This window comes from Stegodyphus dumicola, chromosome X1 (assembly GCF_044657685.1).
Source record: "Stegodyphus dumicola isolate Sdum_Otavi_A_Nest chromosome X1, ASM4465768v1".
NCBI classification, from domain to species: Eukaryota; Metazoa; Arthropoda; class Arachnida; order Araneae; family Eresidae; genus Stegodyphus; species Stegodyphus dumicola.
In genome coordinates this window covers 206,918,717-206,938,161 of record NC_140780.1, presented here as the reverse complement: position 1 = coordinate 206,938,161, position 19,445 = coordinate 206,918,717, and the positions used below count along the sequence as shown (strand labels likewise).

The 19,445-nt window shown below is 33.4% G+C and overlaps 1 protein-coding gene and 1 non-coding gene across 4 annotated transcripts in view; one reads left to right on the top strand and one right to left on the bottom strand.

The window, feature by feature from the left end:
- LOC118197897 (glutamate receptor 1-like) overlaps positions 1 to 19,445 on the top strand; it is a 396,844-nt gene that overhangs the window by 310,980 nt on the left and 66,419 nt on the right. The window lies entirely within an intron of this gene.
- Positions 3,723 to 3,795, bottom strand: TRNAS-UGA (transfer RNA serine (anticodon UGA)). The gene has a single exon. It is a non-coding gene; the product is annotated as a tRNA-Ser (tRNA).

Genomic DNA, 19,445 nt, shown 5'->3' with positions numbered 1-19,445 from the left:
AATTCTCCCCCGTTTATGACATAAATTGATTAAGAAAAGAAATGCTGATCAATTTATGGCATTAAGGAACAAAAGCAAACAATTTATGACTAACGAATATTTAATTAAACATAAGCTAGTACTTTTATTTTCACGATTTTAGCAATTTATTTTTCTACATTATCTTTTATATTTTATATATTTTCATAATATGAGAATACTGGAAGGAATACTTTTCCTTAATTTACTGATGGGTCTTGCTGTTTGATATAATACAGAAAACACAGAAAACTGAATTTTAGCACTCAATTCGTCTGCAATCTGCGCAATAAATATAACAATAATTAATGTTTTTGAAAAATGAACATAATTATAATTACGTGTGTTGAAATTTTACTGTAGTTATACATACTGCGGAAAGTATCAAACCAAATAAGTAAAATAATCTACCCTTACTGCTTATCAAATTCCAACATCACTGTAATTTGTTTGAAACTACATTAGCCTTGGACATTTTTCAAAACTTCGAAAATAAAATGTTTTAAACGCAATCTATGACAGGGATCAAATAAAAGCTAATTTGAGTTGTCAGCTGCTGGTTGAGTGGTTAGGTGTGAAAAAAGGAAAATGTTTCAGGGATCCGATGTGTATGAGTGTGGCTGGCTTAGTCAGTGTAATACTCCTTTTTCATTCATATTCCATATATGAAAATTTTACCTAAAGAAATCGCTTTATGAAGTCAGATTTTATCAGAAGAAATAATTTCAATTGTGAACTTTCTTATTGAAACATGTATCGCGTTTATGGGTACTGGATCAGTATTTTGACTTGATGCTGAACCAAAAACAGCTGTTACTTTTGAAAAATGTAATTCCGTACATTTAATCATTCTCTCTAAAGAATAAAGATAAAAACCTACTTCGTTCAATAAATTTTGAGAGTAGTAGCAATGGGAACGTACGATGAGAGAAGATAAATAAAAGGAAAATTTTTATAGTATTTTTTATAGTAGTTATATATTATAGTTTATTTACTGCTAGCGAAATAAATCTAAATACACTGGGAACTTCTTATGGAACTTCCATCGTTGAGCATTTAGTAAGTTCAGTAAAAACATTCCGCCGGCGTCCCTTGCAATACAGATAGCGGTTTCGAAAGCAGTTTCGTTATTTTAGATTCGCATATGGGCTCATGATTTTCACGATTTATCCGATTCGTTCTGTACAACAGGCATATAAAACTATGCACTTCGAATTAGACTATTTAAAAAAATATTTTTAAAAGCGTTTTCATTAATTTGCACCTATTTGCATCCACACTGCACTTTATGCTCGTAAATTCTCATCAAGCACGTAGTAATCCAACTGCTTCTACGTTCACATATCGTCAACCACAAATTTGTCTTCTTGCTAAACGTTAAAATTTCCCCAGCCTCTTCAGTGCATCTGCGAGCAAGTTTTATCTTTTGTATCGTTGCTTTCCTAATCGACGTTAAATTTAAAGATTTGATTACTGTGATTGATTTCTTCGTTAAATTTTAAATAAAGCAAACCAATGAAGTCTTAATGATCTATTGTTATTCGGTAATAAGAACGGTTGAACGTTTTCGATCAGCGGAGTAAGTAACACAGTTTGGAGCTGTGATGCAAATTGATTAAAAAGGCTACATTGTCGAAGGTAAGGTCAGATGCAGGTTTCGGATGCATGGGGTTTTCATACATGTTTTTAAAGTGCTATTGCAAAACACTTGAAAAAAGAAACATTTTATATTATTAATGATTAAATTATATGTAAAAATGCTTCGCTTTTTAAACAAAATTTAATACTTATAGTCTATTTTTAAATACATTTATATTAGTGTGCTAAAACGTAATATATTTTAAATTTTATTTCTTCTTTTCATGTTATTTGAATTACATAAATTCTTTAAAATTTAAAAGAAAATTAAGTATTGTAAGCACAAAAAGTTATTTTCGATACAGGTAAAAATCTTTTCTAGGAATCAGTAAAACTTCTAAAAAAATTTACAAAACCTTCAGAAGTAGACAAATGCTGCATGCATTAAAATTCCATATATCTGAAATAACTGGAACCCATCCATCTCGAAATGTTCTTTTTAAATAACATATGGTAATTCATTTTGGAAATTAAAATAGATTAAATACGTGTAGCGATGTGAAGCCAAGACATACATTGTATCATATTGAACTCAGCTATGTGCTAAAATATTTATATGTTTATTTTATTAAAAGAGGAAAATCTTCTCTTTAGTTTTCCTCGAAGAGTTTAGTAGCATCTATGCCATGTATCATTCTCATGGGCAGTATATCAGCAGCTTGCTTTCTTCAAGAAACATAATGCAACCCGTAACAAAAAAAAACAGTTGTATTCCTTGTTATAATTATAATGCTGTAGTAAAATATTTCTCGTTTAGTATATTAAACGAGGAATCCTGAACGTAAGCTCCATTTCCAGAAACCTTTCTCCAGAGCTTGATCGCTCAGAAACTTCTTCATAGAATGGAGAAAATTCAAGTGATATGATGCACAGTGTTTTAATAATTTAACGAAATCTTTGATGTGCCATCCTGTTCGGTATACGGTTAGCTATGCTGCTTGCCATATCATTGGGATTAAACTCGAATCCCAGAGAAGACTTAAGTTTAGTGTCTGTATAGCATGAGGAACTTTAAATATTGGCGAATCAGAAGTTCTCTTGAGAGGTTTAGTGGTAGTATAAGAGGGAATAATAGTCTTCGATGTTTCTCTTTTTTGATTGTTTAACGAGTACTCTAGCGGCCGAATGGTAAAACCGGTGAAGATGGGTGATTCAGTCGTGGTTCAGATCCTACTGAACCGGCTAGCTGCATAAAAGAGTTTTACTGGTTTTTCATTGTGTTAAATGAACACCAATTTACCTTAAAATGTCCAATACGAAGCCACCCCTTCTCTTAAGCAGGTAGCTTGCGAGGATTACCGTGATACAAATCTAAATCTTTGTTAATTTAGCAATTTCTAGACGTCCTTTAATTGATATTATTCATCATTTAATGTAGATACATATTTTCAGCTGGAAGTAAACTTACCATAAAGTAACTATAGTCGCTATAAAGTCTTAATTATCTTATGGGCAGTTCAGTTAAGAATTTTCAAATACTGTTTTATTAATTTTATTATCTATGAACAGAAATGTCTTCAGATTAACAGTTGACATACAGCTATATATTACTTCATTAAGCACTATATGTTTTACTGCACTTTGAGCGTTCTGCAACTCTACCTTGGGCTTTTGTCTTGGATTGTCTGCTAGACAAAATTCTTCCTATAGCATAGAATTAAAATAACTATAAATTTGCCCGAAAACAACAATTCAGACAAGAAAGTATACTGTGTATTTCAGTGGTGTATTAAGAAAGCAAACGCATGTTTTCTATTTATTTTAATTTTTTGCAATTATTTTTATACCTCTGCCTTTCCTTAAACAAGCATGATTTTGCAGACACCTTCCTTAATGAAATATTTCACTCTGCCTTTCTTTAGTACTGATGCAAGTTTCACTGAACACGTGACTGATCGAATTACCCCTTTCGTTTCTGCAGGAGTCAAATGTTTTAAGTCAAAGAAAGACACACACTCTTTTATTTTCAAAGCCAGCTTAAAACACAAGCTAAAAGTAAGTACAGTAGTAGTTTTGTGGAGACTTTAGGTTACTTTTTGAAAGCAGTAGAGATGAAAAATGAGCAATGCCCTCGCCGGGACTCGAACCACGGACCTCTCGAATTCACGTCGAACGTACTGATCACTGCACTACGAAGGCATACGAAGAACTTGGGAGAAATACCTTATATACTCTCCCTTTAAAGGGCGTCTGGTGTTTTAGGGGACGCAATCGCCAAATCCTGGTATTGAAGAATCATCACTCACGTCGTTTTAGTTCGGGCACAACTGTAGAGATATTAGGTTATTTAGAAGAAGGAGACATGGAAAATGAGCAATGCCCTCGCTGGGACTCGAACCATGGATCTCTCGAATACGCGTAGAGCGTGCTGACCGTACACCACGAAGGGACACTAAGAAGGCGGGAGAAATACCTTATAGTTCCTGCATGTGCCCAGATCCAATTACCCACTCTATGTGTGAGCTAAACGGACTGGACTGCCTTCCCTTACAAAAGAAGAAGCGATTGTTTTAATAGTGTCAAATTTTGGATGGTTTTACCGTTTAAACTTTCATCTGTGTATTTAAACGCTTAGTTGTTGTTATCCGTCCATATTAGTATTAAATAATTTGTAATTCTTATATATATATATATATATATATATTAGAGCTCATGGGAAGTATATTGATAACATAATCTAGTAAGCAAAATCTGCCGTAAATAATTTTTAAGTTATTGGATTATTGCAATAAAATGACAGTGGAGTTAGTTCAGGTTTCGTTTGGTTACGAAAGAAGCAAGCGATCAGGTTTGGACAAATTTTACGTCATGGCAATGTCACACTTGATTGATGCAATTATATTGTTTAATTTGCTCAACAAGCATTAAACAATGAATACTGCCGATATCAATCAATCAAGAAACCCAGTCATTTAAGGTTGTGATATTTTAGGAGTTTAAGAAATTCCACAGAAGCTGCACTAAAAAATTCTCAAACCGCCTTCGGTAAAAGAATAGTTAATAATGATTCACTAACCGTTGATTTGCGAAATTTTGCTCAGAAGATTTGAGGCTGCAGAATGAATCCCGTGGGATCGTCCTTTCTCGATTTCTTCGAACGAATTACATGATTTAATTAAAGCAGATTCACTGCAAAATATACGAAAACTCGTCCAAACACTAAGTAAACTGTTTTCGACTATTTTAAAGTACTTTGTCATAATAGGAAAAGAAAAGAAGTCAGGAAAGTGGTCCTCTTCTGAAATCAGTGATAAAAATAAAACACTTAGATTCAAAGCGGGATCGTGTCTCTTAAGAAATAAAAAAGTAAAGTTCTAGCAGCAAATTTGACTATAGGTCGAAGTTATTTTTTTATGACAATCATACATGTTCGCTGCTTGGAAGGGAAAAAAGGTTCCAGGAAATGCTCGAAAGACAACTTTTCCTTTCCAGAAAGGTGTTGTTTACTTGATGGTGGTCAACTGCTGGCGTTATTCACGACTGATTCTCCCACGAGATGAAACGATGAAGGCAGCTCAGTATTATGCAGATATTCGGTAAATGCATAACAAATTTTGTTTAAGCAACCAGCACTTGTAAACAGACATAAGAATCCTGTTAATACTTCTGGCCGTTGCGTGTTCGAAAGGTCCCAGGTTCGAATCCGAGCGAGTGTACTCCTCATTTTTCATGTCTCCTTCTTCGAAATAACCTAATGACTCTACAAAGTAACTATGAGAAGCTAAACTAAATACTACAAAAATAGCTGTCAAGTGTGAAGCATTACCTAATAAAAATTCAGTTCACTTTGAAATTCCATTAACTTTCCTATTACGGACTGAGACCATAGCGGTAAATATATTAATCTGGTAACATAGTCGCCTTGCATTCACTAATATAGGTAATTGCCACACTACAAAGCATCGCTATTGCATGAACAACTTTTCTTAGATCTTCTATTACACACTTAGGGCAATAAACACTGGAGAAACTTCTTGTATTTATTGTAGTTTTAAGTTTACCTCAAAGTGAAAGAAAATCTATTAAGCAATGTGATTTTCGTTATCAGTAACGGAGATATGTTTTTTTTACTAAAAGGGTCTACTAATAAAAGAACACTGACCAGTATTCATCAAAAATAAATAATTAAACTAATCTAGCTATATAATATATAATTTTCAACAAGAAAAGAATTTTCCAAAAAGTCATAAGTTAAAATACAAACATCTCAAACGTTTTTTCAGTATCTCAACAATTATATAATAAATAATAAATAATAAATGAATAAAAAATGAAAATATTCAGAAAGAATTCCTGTAGTAGGAAATCTTAAGAAAATACATTTCAATAGGTATGATTTAAAAGTATAACTTTCTTCAAACTTGCCAGTTTCCGCTTAGTAAAGTGTAACAATTTTTTCAAAATGCGCCTAAACCAAAAATATACAGAAAGTAGATGAAAAGGACTTTTGTGGCGTAATATTAAAATACGTTGGAATATTGAAAGTATATCTTTTGTAAGATTCCTTTAAACTCTTTTTACGGAAAATTTATAAAATAGGGTAAAATTAAAATTGATAATGAAGAAACAAAATTTTTCCTCTAAACCAAACTAGTGAAACATGGGCTATTAATAATGATTTAAGACAGGTGTTCTCAACCGGTGGTACGCAAGAGAAAAATAGGTGGTACGAAAAGAAGTATTTTTAACTATTATATTCAAAAATTAAAACCCCACATCCTGATTGAGGTTTTTCTCTTACACTCGTATATTTATGAGATCTGAAAGTGGGAGTGGTGGAACTTGGAATAAGTGTGGTGGTCATAATAGTACTTTGTAGTGGTGTTACTAAAGGTTTTCAATTTTTGTTTAGGTGGTACGCGTTAGTCAAAAGGTTGAGAACCGCTGGTCTAAGAGATATAAATTGATCACGTAGTACATATAATTTGTGCAAATAGGGGAAATAATGATAAGTCAGGCATAGGCAGCGCATGGAAAGTCCAAGCAAAATCACACATATCATTTTCAGAGAAACATTTTCAATCTGTTAAGTGAATGCAGATTTATTCTAAAATTTCTTATTCTGAGTTCCCTTCTTTTGCTTTTTTTCCCCTATTAGTTGGGACCGTCGTATTCATCAACCTTTTCATTTCTATAACTTGTCCTGTTTAAATCTTCTGAGCTACATTTGAAATTTATCTCTCCTTTACATTTGTGTGTTTTTCCCATTTACATTCGTTATAAATCTTACGATTTTCTATAAAACTACCAGCACGTTTGAAAGCCCCAATTTGACTTTAGTAAATTTAGTGCTACAGTAATTTACTTTAGTAAATTTATCTGCGGTATGAAACTTCCGTTATTATATTGGAGTTTATCTACGAGAATGTAGAACTTCCTATGAAATTCGGACGTCCCACATAAAATTACAGATCTCGGGGTGGAAGGGAATAGAAGGCAGCAATGGACCAATTACGATTTCTCGGCTGCGGACACTTGTGCTGATGATCTGCTACCCGACGCCTTTACGGCCTCTAGTTCTGCGAATCAATAGTTATCGCGGTAAACGGTAGAAACAAATATTTCGATCCCGGTTTATCTTGAGCGTTGGTCACGTTCACTGAATGTTGGAATTCAGAGATACTCGCTTAAGCGGAATGGAGTTCCGCACGCAAGAGAATCGTTATTCCTCATTGCAAATTTCTTTTTTTCCTTCGGTGCTTTGTGTTCCTTAGGGGAAATTGGAAGCACGATAAAAACATCCGACCCCACTTTTTTGGTCTCTAAAGAGTCGTTTGTATTAAGTGAAACTCTTGCGTTACACGATCAATTTTTAAAGTACTCGACTAAATATTTCTTTCTAACGTTTTCTCCTGCTTGCGTGAACCAGAATTCTTTTCGTGATTGCATCTGGTGAGAAATTGAAAATTCGTATAAATTCCATTTTTAAGTTTCTTTAATTACATGAATAACAAAATCCTCAAAATAGTTTTAAAAGTAACGCCTTTGGAATGGTAGTTATGGATTTTGCTGTACTAGTTTAATGGAAGAGTTTAATGATTCATGTATCTAAATGAAAGAAAAAAATTAAAACGATGTCTTTTCTTCATCTATTTTTTATAAACTGATAATATACTCCCTACATCCTGTATGGTGGCAAAATGACGAGTTATATCCGTATTGATAAATCCCCTTTAAACCTTCTATTCCAAATTTTCACAGCTTATATATGCAATGCTTTAAACTGTCGTACCTCAGCTGTTACCCTAACACACCGCAAAGGCTACACCGGATGAACGATTATACAAATTCACTGCAATAAATTCCTATTTTTATATTGTTATTTCAAAATATTGTACATTGTTATTTGTATATTGTTATTTAACGTTATTTAACAATATCGGCCATCCAGCATAATAATATACTAAAAAATAGCCGGTAATTTTAGTGCACAAGACTAATTAAATTTTAGAGGTTTTTAATTCATCAGATATATCAAATTCTTACATTAATGTTTTGTTATATATATAAACTCAAGAAGTAAAGAAGCAAAATTAAAGGCGTAAATGGATAAATGGATAAGTGAAACATCTAGCGATATCCCAGCTAAGAATAAAGATGTAAATTAATTTATTAATTTTCTATTCATGATTTTCTCCAAGGAAATGAAGTGTAAAGCTATCGCAGACTGAAATTAGAAAATATTGATACTTAAAACGGATTGTGATAAATGTAAAATGAAATAAAAAACTGGTAATAAACTTCAAAGACTTGTTTAGTAAAATTTGTAATAGTATACATTAAAACGTTCATTTTAAGTAAGAAAAAAAATTGTGTACATAAAACATAAGGTAGAATAGTGTATACACAAAAGAGCAAGAAATTATTGCCGATTTGCTGGCAGATGGTCAAATCTCTTCCCAATGAAACTTGTGTAGTATTATTTGATTAAACATATTAAAATAATGACATCCTTCAGTTCAGTTGTAAGAATTCACTTAATATATACGAAACTGTTTAGTACACACACACATCTATATATAATATTATAATTAGGCATTCATCTCAAAAATAAATAAATATACTTACAGGATATTTCACATTTTGTTCTATTGGAAATTTCGTGGAGAATGTTTTAATAATAGTCGTATAACGATTTTGCTGAAAAATATTGTATTTTTGCAGGAATTTTACCACAGTTTCTTCAGTTGCTAGCAAATTCCGTAAATGCAGGGTTTAAAATTGAGCTAAGAAAAAAGTATTACGATCTATCTATAAAATGTATTCAAATTTGGAAGACAACAAAAAAGAACTCGTACCAAAATGGTGACGCTGCTTGGGTGAAAGATTATTATGAATATGGTTACCTAAAGAATTATTATGCACCCACTTGCCAAAGTTTTTCCCATTCTGAAAATTTGGCGATTTTTACTAAGGTGGTTGCGCTAATACGTAAGTACCATTTCTTCTACTCTTAACTAATCCGGTAATCATTTTTGAGTAATAACATTAAAAATCAAGGATAGAAACTAAATGCATCTGTCATTCGTCACAGAAGAATGGGTCGACTTGGTGACCGTTTGACTTTACTGAAAAACATCAGGTTTCTTTGTATCGCCCGCAGGGATGATATTTAAGAGCATTTTCATCAGAAATTATATAGGATTTCAATACTTGAGAAGTTTCTACCAGTTTCTTTGAGTTTAAAGAGTTTAGTCACACATATCTAAGTTTGATGAAGATGTAAATGCAAGCCCAAATCGAAGTTTTGAATATATTTTGAACTGATTGAAGTTTTCCTTCCAACTTCTTATGCATAGAAATTTTATTAGAAAGCAAAATTCAAGCTGAATTTTCTTTAATTTCGCAATGTTGAATTCTCCATTGCTTTCAAAGTTCACTGTCCTCGAGTGGTTGAAGCCACGAAGCGCTAGTAATTCGCCGCGAGTCTGTTAATGGTGATTAGAATGCCTGCATGCCTGCCTGCTGTTTTCCAGGTTTTTCCCGCCCACGCTTAGAACTAGTTAGTTTGGCTTAGAAATTTCTTCTCGAAGGCATTCTGTTTAGCCCGCATGTGCTTTCCCATAGACACCTGAACTGATCTTCTCGTTACGACCCACCAGTGGCCTAGTGGTAAAATAGCTGAACGCACTGGTAGTTCCAACATGGGTTCGATTCCCGGCGGACGGGCATGTCTGCATGGGCGTTTCATGGTTTTCTCCGTGTGCAAAGTGCAAGCAAGGCAGTTTTGCTTAGGATGCCCTCCACGAAGGCATCCTTCCTCTTAGGCAAATCCTAGTATATTTTGCTATATTAAACTAAAAGAAACAACCTCTCATTGTAATATGTAATGATAATATTAACTGGTAAAAATTGCTTGGTATGACTATTGTCAAAAACCATACACCTTAAAAAAAAATCTGAAATATTTCAGATTTCAAATTGCGTCCAAAGGGGCGTTTTTTTAACGTTTTGTGTATTACCTTTATTTATTAAATATCATGTTCTTTGCACTTAAACCATAAAATTTAGTTCAATAGCAATGTCGCAAAATAATTTTAAAAATAAGCATATCTTTAGAATTTCCGACACACAGTTCGAGGCGCTGGAGATAAAAAGGTTTTTTTTTTTTTTTTTTTTTTTTTTTTTTTTTTTTTTTTTTTTTCCCGTAGAGTGTTGCCATTGCTCGCGTTTAAATCGCTGAGTTTGTTACTCAAAAATTCGTTAAAGGTTTACAAAATATGAAATCGATCATAAAACAAATTCCAGATTTAAAATTTGGAATTTCAGATGCCCATATTCGCAGTAGGATTACGTGATTAAAAATCTGATGTGTACACCACATGACTTCCTTGTACGGAATATTAAATTATACGCATTTTTTCTTGCATTTTATTTAAACTTATTAGATTGAATTAAGCCTACTTCGCCGACAGCGCATAAACCACAATAGAATAAATGCATTCTTTAAAATTCACTTTGTTTACCATAGCGACACTCTGGCGCTAGGTTTACTTAACAATATTATATTTCATTCATATTATAACTCAGAATGCACAAAATGTATATCATTTAAAGAATTATCTAATCGTTGCCACATGTTCTATTCAAATACTATAATAAAGCTAGAACTATGTATAAAAGAAATTAAGCAAACAAAACAAAAAAGAAACAGTTTTTCACAGACGATTGAGTATTTCTCATTTAATTAATTCAGTTCTCACTTCGCGAGAAGGCAAAAATACATAAAAACTCAAAATATCTATATTAAAAATTACGAAGTAAATCTCAAACGCTTATTTCCTCGAAAAAATTCCAGAAAGAATTAAGCATGATTTAATTGGCAATAATAAATGAATGCGTTATCTTTGTTGTTGCGAAGCTAAGTTTCTCTAGATCGGCAACAAATCCACTAGTCTCCTGTTTCAAATGTAAACATCAATGGCCGCCATTAAAAACAGGCTTAGCGGCAATTAAACAACTTTAAAATTGCTGATAATTATAAAAATATTGCACACAGATTTACTAAAGGCATAAAATCCTTAACCGGAAGATAAAAACAACATAATGCAATCATTTTTAAAGCAAAACATGTACAATTTACAAACATATAAGAGTAAAGAAACTGAGATCACTGAGCCGGGTAATAGAGTAGATATATATATAAATATATTTATATGCGTTTGGTGCGGCCGATTGCAACCAAAATACGAGGTGCACATCTACATGTTATAGCAGTCCTATATACAAAATTTCAACGTTCTGAGGCTACTCGTTTTTGAGTTATGTGAGATACGTACGTACGCACGTACGTACATACGTTCGTACAGATGCCACGAAAAATTCTCTTCAGATTTAATTTTAAAGCAGTTTTATAATTTTTTTGAAGGAAAAGAGTATTTTATTCCGTTCTTACGTACAGATATCACGCAAAAACATCGTTAAATTGCATTCGATAGCGGTCAAAATGGATATTTTCGTTGAAATATGCTGCCTGAAACTTTTCGCGATTACAATACTTCCTTTTTACTTCGTACAAGGAAGTAAAAATTAGATGGCTCTAGATACCGTTGATTTATCACAATGCGAGAAATATACATACATTTATGCAGATTTTTATTTATTTGATTTCTTCAAATATAATGCAGGACTCTAACATTTTGTGGCAACAGTTTGAAAAGTGAACCGACATTTATAGGAGTCGGTCGCAAAATGCCAAAACGAAAGTAATAGTCCTTCGGGACTCAAATCCCTTTGGACTAAAAAAATAAGTTAGAAGGCATTTTAAAGGAAGGATATGAAGTGCATCGAAATATGGTAAGGAGTTTGAAACAAGCATAACATAAAACGAGAAAATAGGAAGGTCCTTCAACATGGACAGTTTTGCGGCAAATCTATTAAAGAATATTGCTGAGATACTATTGTGTCAAGAATAGTATTGCGATTATAATTGTGGCAGAAATATTATTAACTACACAATTGAAAAACAGACTCTAAGTTCTAAATTTTTCGACACATTTTAAAAAGACTTTGTCCTACTGTTTTTATTATTGCCCTTCTTTTTCTTTTTCGTCTGCTGCAACGATTCTCGAATTGTGCGGCGCGGCCCCTAGAGGGTCATGATAACATTAAATGGGATGCTCCTAACACATCGAAAAGGAAATATAATTAAAAACATCATTAAAATTGATTAATTTACAGAAAGTAAAAGAAAACAAAATATATTACCACAATACAAAAAATAAAATACATATTTACACTGATGTAATTCACCCATAAATGGAATTGTATCACTACTGCACAATGTATTTAATAATTAACTTATCAGTTACATTTGAACTGATCTTTCCATTAAAGCCATAATTAACATTAACTTATCAGTACTAAATTAAAAACAAGTTTAATAATTATTAGTGACACTCTAGGCCTGTCTTGCACAGCAAAGTTTTCCAGAGAAAAGTTTAATATTAAAAATAGATTCTTTGAGTTCTTTTTCTATATTTAGATGAAATCTATATTTTTTCTTCAAAGTAGCCACTGCAGAAAATCCGGTTTCGCAGTGTAAGTTGTTGAAAATGGGAATAATACACGAAATGCTCTTATTTTTCAGTACATAAAACATCATCCACCCCCACCCCCCGCCTAGAAGTCGCAGAATGATTTATTACTAAACTGTCTTTTGATTTCCCACTTACCGTGAAGTCTATGAAGATATCTTCTTTGGCAGTTGAGAGACATCGAAGAAGTGTTTTGAAATGGATTCCCAACCCTCTCGTAACTTGCTACCAATTTGTCTTCGGCAAGAAAACACTTTTTAAAATTCATCTTCTTCATTTGTATCAGTATTGGTAAACCCAAAACCTAAGTATTCTTGAGAATATTTTCGAAACCACGCTCGTCTGTACATTTGTTGATACTTCACAATCGTCTAATCCTGTCTCACGTCCACTTAAAAATTTATCCATGATTTTGTGTCAATGTACTGCTGTGAATACTTAATATAGTGAACTGCAATAGCACTAACACACAAATTGCAGCATATATATTCACTATAGATTCGATAGCGATATAAAAATCGATTCAATTAAGATTGGCAGGGATTGAATGAGGTTCAGCATTTATACACGTTTGCGTTCACAGCGCAGACGTTCCAGAATGTTCGAGACAAATTGGGAGTCCGATATGGTGGCCCTAAATAGACAGCAACAGAGAGGCATCGATTCTGGTTTTATGAGCGCAGCAGATTGGTGTTGCCAAATGTATATAAGTTTATTAATTCTTGGTAATTTGTTGTTGTTATTGTCCTGTCCATGTATTTCAGGAATGAATGGTTGCCAGAGCCTCAAGGAAGTTGGACCACTAATTCCAGCCCAGTTTTGAGAGAAAGTAACCCGGGGAGGATCAGGGGTTCTCCCAACCCTCTCCCCTGCCACCGAACCACACGATATGACTTTCGGCTCGCCATTTATCTAAAGTGACCCCCATGCCGCAAAGACACTATACATTTACAAACATCCATGCCTTCTCTGGGATCGGAACTTGGACCCTTCATTACCGCAAAAGGCTCCTGTAACTACTATACTGTCTGGGCGGCTTGGTAATTTGTAAGGCTTGTAATTAAAATCAATGTGCAGCTTTTTCGTCAAAATACTCAAAACACATTATTATTGTAGAGATTGTTATTGTTTGAGAGGACGGCACGATGAAAATTATGGTTGAAAATTTTGTTCCAGACACTAAAAGTTTGAGAAATCCTGGCCTATTGGGTTCAATGTTCCTTTACTCCATTTCTTAGATAGAAGTAGTGTATTATATGGCGCACAACCTGAAAAGGTTATTAGCACCCGGCACATGTTGACAATATACAATTAAACAGAAAACAACTAAATGTAATCACAAATTTAACACAACAACAGACATATAAAACCCAAAGTAATAAAATGATGAATATTGAAATGAAGTTACTCATGATTTATCTAAGAATATGTCTTGAATGAAAGACATGCAACTTGCAAGTTATTCGGGCACCAGAGGTAGGACCATTATCATTCTTTAGTAGAGTCAGTAGGTTTCTAGAGCCGGCCAATATGAATAATTAACGATGCCTTCACCAGGATTCCATCTTCGGATTTTCTGACTGCCGGACGTGCGTCCAATTACACCATGAAGGCCTGCAGTAAGGAAAGAGAAAACCCCTTTCGCTCTTTAAAAGGTGACTGGGGAAAAGACAAGTCAGATACTAAGTTCTAGCGGTAACGAATTATTGTCCACCAACATTTAGTTCGATTGTAGAATCCTTTTTAGAATTTTTCGAAGCCAAGAAACATGAGGAATCAGCAATGTCCATGCAAGATTCGAATGCAAGATTCGAACTTCAGAACTTTCGATTGCTATCTGGACGTGTTTCCATTTACAGCGCAAAGGCGTGCGGTAAGAAAGGGGGGAAATAATTTACACTTCTATTCGGTTATAATTCTACAAAAAAGATGCATGTATTTTAAATTCGAATTCTCCCTTTAAAATAATTGCCAAATTTTTTAGCATTTATTTTGTATACTATCTTCAAAGATAAATATATCTCTAATCTTATGAACGCCATGCTATACAATCGATGGAATTAACTTCTTTCTTTAAATGCATACAGTGATGACTGATTTACTTACTGCCGATCTTTCTCGCTGCCAAGTTACAACCGCCTTAAGCGTTGGAAAGGATAAATTGTTTTCAGAGCAAATAAGTTCTCCTCTTACTTTCCGCTGAGTTTGGCATGGTGTCAGTCGTTATTATTCTCTCTTCAGTAATGTAATTTGAGAACATTGATTTCACGTTAAACTCTTCTTTTCCTTCGATCTACAAGATGTCAAAATTTTCGGAACTTTACTCCCTTCGGGGGATTTTTATTTAAAATCAAGCACCGTCGCTGTTGCATACAGATTCAATTATTTTGAAGAGCTGATTCTTTGGAGAGACTTAAAGAATATTTATGCTCTCAAGCATAAACATGGCAGAACATTTGGAATTATGCAGATATGCTACATTTTTATTCAAATACTTGAATTTATATTATTTAATGGTGCTGAAATTTTGCTGATATGTATAATGATTTTGACTATGGAAAAAAGAGCACTAATATCAGACACACTTCCGCTTTAATAAAATAAACAATTCAATTAGTATTTCTAAGAAAATTATAAATTGTACTGGGTAATAAATGAGCAAGAAGTAGAGGTTAATTATAATTTTCATAGTTAAAGATGTTTAATAACAGGTAATCAAATGACGCCGAAATACGAATACGAAAAAGTATTATTTATCCTTTCACTTATCACATCTGTACGCTGACAAAATTCTAAAAGGTAACATTTCTTCATAGAATAATATTGCAACCTTTTAAACTGGGTATAGTTTTACAATAATTATCCTATTTTATTTAATCACGTAATATATTACCAATAATGTAAATATGAGTAATTATGTATGTAATTTCTACTTATTATGCCTCGCAGCTTTTGGCTTCCAAAATAGAAACCTTCAAATTCAAGGTGTTTTATGTCGTGGTGTGTGTGTGTGTGTGTGTGATTATGGCAAAGCCTCGAGGGCTATCTGCCTAAGGGGAGGGATGCCTTCGTGGAGGATTTTCTAAGGGAAACTGGCTCGTATACACGTTACACATGGGGAAAACCACGAAAACGCCCATGCAGCCAGTTTTATGTCGTGGCTTTTGTGACTTTGTAAACTTCCTGTAAGGTCAACTCCTTTGGCCTTTCCAAAAGGAATTTCGAAGTCGCGACGCATTTGTCAAAGGTCATGTTGACATTGACCTCAAGGTATAATAAGGGCAGCTAAGAAACTAAAGTAAACCTCATTGGCTGCTTTACGTAAGGGCATTATGCTAAACTGCATAGTGAAAATCATTTGTGCTTATCAGTCTTTTTAATCTTGAAGCTTCTTTCTTATTTTGAAATTAATGTCGATGAAGAAAATCACTTTTTCTTTTATTTTTGTTATTTAGGTAATGCCATCAGTAATGTATTCAATATGAACTGATTTGCTCCAAACTGTTGTGTTTTAAATATGTGCAATTTGCTGTGAGTTAACAAATAAAGCGTATTTTACATATGGCACATAAATGAGTATAATAATCAATTTAAATTTATCAGAATTACACATTGGCCAAAATTTTAAGTTTGCTTTTATGCCGCAAATCAAAGGACAGATTTTGAATGCAAAGAGCCAGGAAAATGAAGCTCACCTGATAACCAAAATGACAGCCGTTTTTCCTCTCTATTGTATTATAATTTAATTCTAGCTTAAACAACCCCTTTGTATATAATGAAAATATCATTAGGAATATAATGGAAAATATACGCAAGGAAAATCTGTGCAATGAAATCAGAATACAGTTTTTAAGATTTCTGCTGCTCTCAGGATTTTCGCAATGGTGGCCTTCAGATTTACGGTGAGGTATGATTGCCTCTTAAAAGTTTTACATCACATAGGAATTTACTACAGAATAATTTGTAAACTATGTCTACAGGATATGGTCCTCGATGCCGACACTCTCTTAATTGCCTTATATCTGTAGAGAGGAACTTAATGCTGTCTTTACTAGTAAGCCATAGAACTAATGCACCGTAATTTTAATTAGAGTAATTATTATTGTTTTGTAATTCTATCCAATTGTATTTTCTCGAATTAGTTTATTTGTATTACTTTGTTGTTCACTTCAGTTCCATGTATTACTCTTTTAATGTAGGTTAGCTAATAGTGCCTTTGCATTTAAACATATTTCGAATATAACGCAATTCTTTATAGCCTTTTACGAGAATTAAACATACAGGTTACTATTTTTCTATAGTTTAACCTAGATTCATAACAAAAGACAAATTTTTATTACAGTGAATTTTTACGCGCAGTTTATAAGTCTTCATTACATTTCAGTAGGTTAAATAGGCTTTTTAAGAAAAGTACGTAAGAGTTGTTTCGATGGTATAAATTAAATTTCCAGGTATTTGTTGAAAATAATCTGATTCACTTATCGTTTTAGTATACGATTCGGTACTTTTTTAAATGTAAAGGTATACTTCTCCATAACAGAGCAGAAATTTGCATTCAAATTGATTTAAGTTGGTGAATATTTAGCGTTTTTAGATTAAGAATAAGTTAATAGAAAATAAAATCGTTCCGAATTTGGTGTATAAAACGAACTATAAAAAAATTCTGCATAAAAAAATTATGTTTTTAATAAAGTGATGGATTCTCCTTCTTTTTACCATGTTTTCTCGCTAATATACCACTAGAAATTAGCGCATAATTTTAAAAGGAACAAAAGTGCTGGAATAATTAAGAATGCAAATTAGAGTATTCTGCAAATTTTTAAGCTGTTGGCTGGTATATTTTAGAAGGAAGGGTTTATGTTTAGATAGCTTGTAATAAAAATCTATTGCGCTTCAAAGAAGCTCGTTAAATTGTGAAATAAGGAATTGTTTTTTTAATTGTTGTTGTTGTTATATTGTACTTGTATTTCATGGAAGAATGGTTGCCACAGCCTCAAGAAGTTGGACTTCTACCTCCACCCCAATTTTGAGGGAAAGCACTCCGGAGGATGGTCGGAGGGCCTCCCGTCCCTCTCCCTTACTCCCAAATCACGCAAGGGGATTTTTGGCTTGCCGTATAAAGTATCCCCATGACATTATACATTTACAAACATTTACAAAGACAATATACATTTACAAACATTCATGCCTTTTCCGGGATTCGAATCCGAAACCTTCGTTACCGCAGTAGGTTCCCTAAGCTTAGTACCGTTTGGGCGGCTCTTTTTTAAATTAATTCACTACATTGCTATTAAAATATTATTATACCTTTCTTCCTTGCATATAGTTCACTTGCTCATGGCATTACTTTTATTCCGAAACAGAAAATTTGGAAATTCAACAGAGTTTTGCTATCAAACAGTATTTTCATCTTAAGCTATGCTCAAATAATTATTTTACTAGTATTAAGTACTATAATACCTAACCGTTAACAAATCCTATAAAGTATAAGATTAAAATTAATAACCTTCATGTCCCAACAATTTTAGTTGTAGAGGAATATTTAGTAAGAGATATTTCAGAGTGATGCAACTGAAATACTCTTGCATTACATCTGATAAATTCAAAGCTGAAGTTCATTGGGTTACGTGTAGAGTGTAATCTGCAGATGTTTAAATGGAATGTTTTTAGTGAATCTGAATGAAAGCCATTAACTCAAATTTATTAAATATCCCTTTTTTGTCTCACAGTAATTTACTTTATAATTGGTTTATTGGTTTCGCACCAGGATGAAGCACATTGCCACTTCAACACTACGAAGTGCTTTCTAAGTTTACTGCATGTCTCATTTTATTTAATAGAAATATGAAAAGATTTAAAGCCAAAAATATCTTAACATGTGCTTTCGCCGGCAGTCTCTTTCTTGCTTCGAAAGGACCTAATCTCTACTGTGGAGTCTGAACTAAAGTTGGTGAATGATGATTCTTCACCACCAGAATTTGGCGACTGTATCCCCTAAAACAGTCATTCTTTAATTGTGTGTGTGTGGGGGGGGGTATATGACATATTTCTCACGCCTTTTTAGCGTGCCTTCGTGTTGTAGGGTCTGCACGCTCGGTGCGTGTTCGAGAGGTCCGTGGTTCGATTCTAAGGGAGGGCATTGCTAATTATTCAAGTCTCCTGCTTCCTAAATAACCTAATGTCTCTACAACCTCAACTCATTTAACAGGCTCCACCAAACTGAATTATGCGCAGTTAAAGCTGCAATCCAGTTAGAGAATATCCGTAATGGGTAGACTTTAAATATAAAATCCGACAACCATATTCTCCATTTTGCCATATTCTCCATTTTAAATATCCATATGGAACAAGCTGCCATATTCTCCATTTTAAATCCGAACAATCCATCCCCCATAGCATTTGAAATCAACCAGTCTTCCAAAAATTTACCACACCCTAGACATCTTCATCTCTTGGATCAAAGGCAGTAATAATGACGTGGGTAACTAGCAGACAAACTGGCCAAAGAAATCGCCCAAAACCAAGAAAGAATCATTTATTAGTCAAACTTCCGAAATTTCATCTTCGAAATAGAACTAATAAAACACCTGGCAGCATAAATGGAAAAATGTCATTGTGATGACTTCATGGTTTAATAAGGCACCATTTAGCAAGACGAAACAAACATTTATTAAATATATAATTCAAATAATAATATAATAGTTACTCAGAGCAGTACGTCGCTCCTACCGCATAGTACAATCTACTACCTTC